The sequence below is a fragment of the Oncorhynchus keta genome, chromosome 14 (assembly GCF_023373465.1).
Source record: "Oncorhynchus keta strain PuntledgeMale-10-30-2019 chromosome 14, Oket_V2, whole genome shotgun sequence".
Classification (NCBI taxonomy): Eukaryota; Metazoa; Chordata; class Actinopteri; order Salmoniformes; family Salmonidae; genus Oncorhynchus; species Oncorhynchus keta.
Window position 1 is genome coordinate 52,275,584 of NC_068434.1, and position 6,736 is coordinate 52,282,319.

A 6,736-nucleotide genomic window follows, 5' to 3' on the forward strand; every position below is an offset into this window, starting at 1 on the left:
CTTTGTCTCAATCCCCATTCTTTGCGTACTTTCATGTCAGTGTCAACACAAATTGTGGGCAAGTTTGAGGTCTTCCTTTTTTAGAGCGCGTTGCACAGATGGGCAGATCTTGACATGATGCCTTAATTTCTGTGACATATAAATGCACCAATGCATCTCATCCAAAAATGAGAATGGGCTTCAACCGTGAAACCCTTAAAAAAGAGGTTGTCTTATGACTATTTAAAGTGCATTTATAAACCATTAATCAACCAAGCCTAATAGGCTCACAATTTGGCAAGCACTGAATGACTATCTCTCAATTTGAACCATAACTGTTTATTATGTCTAAAAAATATATTTATAGTTCTAGTCCAAGGGCCACCCACCAAAAAAGAAAAGGCATTCAGAAAAGGCATTCTGTGACACCAAGAAACAAAAAAGTTTCAACATCATTATGTGGATAATTTTATTAATATGAACACTGTGGTTGAAAACTTGTGAAAGTTGCACATTAATTAAATATTATAAATCAAAGGTACAATTTTAAAAGCATAGTGCATTTGGGGGAATTTCCCCTAACAACATTATGAGGTTGCCATGTCACACCTTGGTTTCAATTGTACACACTTTCCATCCCACTGGGCAAATATTTGTTGAATCAATGTTTCCACATAATTTCAACAAAATTCAATGTGACGATGCTGAATCAACGTGGAAACTGATTCAATTTCAAAAAAGTCAACAATGTAAAGGAATTTGGTATTTGTTTCACCTAAATCCAATGACATCGTGACCTTTTTTGTTGACAAGACGTTGAACTGACGTCTGTGCCCAGTGGGGTTGTCCATACTTACAGAAAGCAACGCATGTACCGGCCTGGAGGAATCACAAAATAATTTGAGATAAGAAGCTGTTGAAATGTTCATTTTAGAGACTCCCATGGTAGCGATAACAAGTTGAAAGGCCACTGTGGAGTGGATTTACAGTGGTTTAAATAGACACCTAAAATCAGATTTTTTATTTGTCAATAACTCAGCCATCTCTTAACCAACGCCTTAGCTTTTTATCAAACTAAGTTAAGAGATATACCATGGGCCTACATACACATTGTGGTGTTATTTGAACTTATGGATCATGAGAATACGTTTTTCAAAGGTTTTCCAAAATTTCCAAGATGGAGGAAAATATATCCTGACAGACCTACAAACAAGGCCCTAGGTCAAACGGGGCAGTGGATATGAGGGGTTATGTGAGACTGCTTATAACGACGCCACCTATAGGCCAATTGGTGCCATTATTTTTGACCAAGTTACTCATGTCCTCTAGTGTGCCAAAAAAAAAAAAAAAAAATCTATGCTTGAGTTAATTGATAAGGTCAATAATTGTTTTTTTTAACAACAATAGGTTTCACAGTTTACTGTGAACCCCTAATTACACTGTAATAAGGACCCCATAAATGTGTTACCAATCTTATGCTACACCCAGAGAGACCCCATTTTGATATTTAAAAATATCTAAATAAAAAAGTGATGTAATCAATGGCCAATGTTTACTATTTTAATTGAGGCTATGACAGTCTATTACAAATTAGTCTGACAGTACTTTTGACAGTATTTCAATCTGAAGGAAGTATGGTTTGAAGTGACTGAAATGCATCAGAAAGGTATGTATTGTTCAGAAGATCATCAGGCAATAATTATGTATGATCTTATGTATAGAAAAGAACATCAGTAGCTAGGTTTCCATCCAATTGGGAATATATTTTCATGTGAATATTCTGGAATTTGAGCATTTTCCTCCAAACGGACTTATTTATTGGAAAGCAGCATCAAGCTCATCACTGTGTTCACTTTCACCACACTGTGAAGTTCAGCATCATTTATTCCATCAAATGGCGATTTTAGCATGTACATCTTGGTGGGGCAATCTCCCCAAAACATTATTTGATGTATGCCAGCAAAGCCATTAATCAACACAACACTAAACAATACATCAATTGCACTTTAATGGTGACAAACGGTGCCTACAAACTGTTAGGACATACAGTTGAAGTCGGAAGTTTACATACACATTAGCCAAATACATTTAAACTCAGTTTTTCATCATTCCTGACATTTAATCCTAGTAGAAATTCCCTGTTTTACGTCAGGTAGGATTACCACTTTATTTTAAGAATGTGAAATGTCAGAATAATAGTAGAGATTTATTTCAGCTTTAATTTCTTTCATCACATTCCCAGTGGGTCAAAAGTTTACATACATTCAATTAGTATTTGGTAGCATTACCTTTAAATTGTTTAACTTGGGTCAAACGTTTAGGGTAGCCGTCCACAAGCTTCCCACAATAAGTTGGGTGAATTTTGGCCCATTCCTCTTGACAGAGTTGGTGTAACTGAGTCTGGTTTGTAGGCCTCCTTGCTCGCACATGCTTTTTCAGTTCTGGCCACAAATGTTCTATAGGTTTGAGGTCAGGGCTTTGTGATGGCCACTCCAATACCTTGACTTTGTTGTCATTAAGCCATTTTGCCACAACTCTGGATGTATGCTTGGGGTAATTGTCCATTTGGAAGACCCATTTGCGACCAAACTGTAACTTCCTGACTGATGTCTTGAGATGTTGCTTTGAAATATCCACATAATTTTTTGCCTCATGATGCCATTTATTTTGTGAAGTGCACCAGTCCCTCCTGCAGCAATGCACCCCCACAACATGATGCTGCCACCCCTGCTTCACGGTTGGGATGGTGTTATTCGGCTTGCAAGCCTCCCCCTTTTTCCTCCAAACATAACGATGGTCATTATGGCCAAACAGTTCTATTTTTGTTTCATCAGATCAGAGGACATTTCTCCAAAAAGTACGATCTTTGTCCCCATGTGCAGTTGCAAACCATAGTCTGGCTTTTTTATGGTGGTTTTGGAGCAGTGGCTTCTTCATTGCTGATCGGCCTTTCAGGTTATGTGAATGTAGGACTCGTTTTTACTGTGGATAAAGATACTTTGTACCTGTTTCCTCCAGCATCTTCACAAGGTCCCTTGCTGTTGTTCTTGGATTTATTTTCACTTTTCACACTAAAGTACATTCATGTTTAGGAGACAGAACACGTAGATGTCCTAACCGACTTGCCAAAGCCATAGTTTGTTAACAAAAAACTTGTGGAGTGGTTGAAAAACGAGTTTTATTGACTCCAACCTAAGTGTATGTAAACTTCTGACTTCAACTGTACATAAAGCTATCCCAACAGCAGTCCCAACACCTTACCTCTGCTACACCTGGCTATCAGCAGAGCCTTGTCTGGCAGCGAAACATTTAATTCAGCCTAATTTACTGCCTTTAAAAAAACATAGCTGATATGGCTGACTTGCTTAAACAAATGTGGTTTCTAATGACATACAATGGGGATGGGGAGCATCGCTGCAAAGCTAGTTTTTGCTCTCTCCAGCGATGTTCGATCGGGTTCAAGTCCGGGCTCTGGCTGGGCCACTCAAGGATATTCAGAGACTTGTCCTGAAGCCATCCCTGCATTGTCTTGGCTGTGTGCTTAGGGTCGTTGCCCTGTTGGAAAGTGAACCTATGCCCAAGTCTGAGGTCCTGAGCGATCTGGAGCTGGTTTTCATCAAGGATCTCTCTGTACTTTGCTCCGTTCATCTTTCCCTCGATCCTGACTAGTCTCCCAGTCCCTGCCTCGGAAAAACATCCCCACAGCATGACACTGCCACCACCATGTTTCACCATAGGGATGGTGCTAGGCTTCCTCCAGACGTGACGCTTAGCATTCAGGCCAAAGAGTTCAATCTTGGTTTCATCAGACCAGAGAATCTTGTTTCTCATGGTCTGAGAGTCTTTAGGTGCCTTTTACAGGGCTCCGGGCAGCCGAGCGGAAATGGAGGAAAACTCGCCTCCCTGCGGACCTGGCATCCTTTCACTCCCTCCTCTCTACATTTTCCTCCTCTGTCTCTGCTGCTAAAGCCACTTTCTACCACTCTACCACACTTTCTACCCCCCCTAAAAGATTTAGATGCACTATTGTAAAGTGGCTGTTCCACTGGATGTCATAAGGTGAATGCACCAATTTGTAAGTCGCTCTGGATAAGAGCGTCTGCTAAATGACTTAAATGTAAATGTAAATGAGTGGCTTCTGTCTGGCCCCTCTACCATAAAGGCCTGATTGATATTTAATCCATTTTAGAATAAGGCTGAAACAAAATGTGAAAGAAGTCAAGGGGTCTGAATATTTTCCGAATGCACTGTATACCAGTTTAATCTTTGGATTCATTTGCACTTCCTAAACTGTTTCCACCTTCATATTATGATATTCTGTATAGAACAAAGGAGCGATGAAATGCGAGTTCCTTTTAATGCAGCACTATTATCATTTGGAATTATTTCAAATCATGTTTTTTTCATCAACAAGAAATGTTCTAGCCTTTCACAAAATATTTGTCTCTTGTGCTTTTGTTTTAAATGGAAGATGAGTCTGAAGTGTGTGAGTGAATGCTCTCTTCACTCTCAGTCCCAACTAATTCCTTGAGAGTTTGCATATCATTCACATAGCTGGATATCTTCAATAATGATTGATGCCTATATTATTATAACTGTACTTATCGTGGTAATTATTGATTGATTACTCTTCAAAATTGTATCCAATGACAACTGAATCAGTATATGGGAATGATAGTGTAATTATAGTACATTAGCAAAGGCTCTGGCTGTACCCAAAATAGACCACATGACAACCCTTGTTACCTATTTTTAATACTGTTGGCGTACAGTGTGTCACACCCAGAGGAAATTAAATGTCAGACATGTGTTATCACATTTATCATCACAGCTACCCTCTCAAAAAAGTATTCGCTACACTGACCACCAGTGTTAATTGCCTCATGGCCAACATAGATCACTTTCTCGCTCCACACAATGTTCTCTGTGCCCCTTTCACTGATTGGCTGAAGTAAATGTTGTCGTCGTTCTGCCTTGGACATGTCTGGTGCAATACTATGGGAGTGGATTACCAATTGTCTTAATTTTAGACCTCATTCAGCATGTGAGTGGTGGCTTGATTGTTGTGGTTGATTTATATGGCAATGATTTATTGAGCTTTTTAGATGTTATAACCTATTCATATTAAAAAGATCCATGTGATGAAAAGTTATTTTGGATTTTATAGCCCTGTTTATCTGAGACAGGTTAAGTTCACTATACAAAGAAAACAAAAATGTTCTATGGACAAAGAGGAGAAATTATAATAGTAAAATTCAATTAATGAATCAGATTTATTGTGAAATGTATCTATATTGTATACATCAACCAGTCATGTCAAGGTGGCATAGATGACTATATAAAACTTACAGTTTTTAAGCAAAGATAAAATAAATGCAATTCAATTTTAAGAATTTGTAGGGATATCAAAACATTTTCTGTGGGGCACATTTAAACATTTTTTAGGCTAAGTGTTGTCTTGCGCAATTGTTTTCAGAGAGATAAAACAAAGGAGTAGTAGCAGTATAACATTTTCAGAACAATTACTATTACCACTCATCTGCAGTCAGTTAACACACAAAAAACACTTAATATCAATTGTAGCTTCAAACAGTGGCTGCGGTCCAAACACTTAAAATACACCCTCGTCCACTTAGGGGGAATCTCAATGATTGGATGGCATTGAGGTAAAGTGAACTGTTGCACTTGCAATATAAAGACACTGGTTGCGGTCCAAACACTAAGAAGACACACCCTATCCCCTCAGTCCTCAAATTAAGTAGACACTTCTGATGACGTGTCATGACGTCTGACGAGAATAAACTTGCAGGGCAATGGGCAAGAGAGGAAGGAATGATTTTTAAATGGACCACCCTTGGCCGGAAATTCGTCATTCATCCCGCAATGATTGTGTTTTCAGCCACCGGTAGCTTGTGGGTGCTTTATATGCACCACAGTCAATTATGAGTGCATGTCTACTTATATTAAATATATCATTAATATAAGCCTACTGTATGAAACCTAGCAAATGAATTAGCTAACTAACATTTGCCTGCCTAGCTGGAACTTCTGAAGAAGGAACATTTTTTTATTTCTACAATTTCCAAAAGATAACCAAACAAAAACACATTTACTTTTTACCAGACGTGTTTGTGTCGTCATGTGCATTAGTAGCACAATTTCAAACTTATTTGCATTTGTTTCTACTTACATTTGTATGTTGACTTCTCCATTGACGTTGTTTTGAAGTTTTCACAGACTTTTCTTAGCGGATGTACTATTGTCGCAAATTGAATTATGGGGAGTTTCAGGCCCCGGAGTGAACATAATTGTACACTTGCAACGCCGACTAAACACGAGGGCTGAGGGGCTTACGTTGCAAACTTCCCTTGCTTGGCTAATCATTTGGACTGCCCTCATTTTACCTCAATGCCATCCAATCATTGAGGTTGTCATAAGCAGTCAAGGAGTTGTCAAGAAGATGTCAAGGATTTTCTGGTCATAAATTAGAACCTGATACATTCATCAGTTTTACAAGTAACACGATCCACAGCTACCCAGTCTAGCCTTGCTGCTCTAGCCTCTCAGGGGCCACCGTCTTAAAATGTGGCGCGAGCCATTCAAATTGAATAAAAGGGGATGATATCAAATGACTGATGCCAGAATGAACAGAACAAGCCAATCCTTCTTTTGGTGCTGGTGTCATTGGAGTAGTGGGGGCGATTAGAATAAGGCCAGTGTGGGAGGCCCCTAATGCTGAGCTGAGCACTACTACAGC

At 39.0% G+C, this 6,736-nt stretch overlaps 1 protein-coding gene across 1 annotated transcript in view; it reads right to left on the reverse strand.

Moving 5' to 3' along the window:
- lrrc2 (leucine rich repeat containing 2) overlaps positions 1-6,259 on the reverse strand; it is a 49,372-nt gene extending 43,113 nt beyond the window's left edge. The window contains exon 1 of the mRNA XM_052462643.1: positions 6,170-6,259. The gene's annotated coding sequence lies outside the window, so the exon portion shown is untranslated. The remainder of the gene's footprint in view (positions 1-6,169) is intronic.
- Between the last annotated feature and the right edge of the window lie 477 nt (positions 6,260-6,736).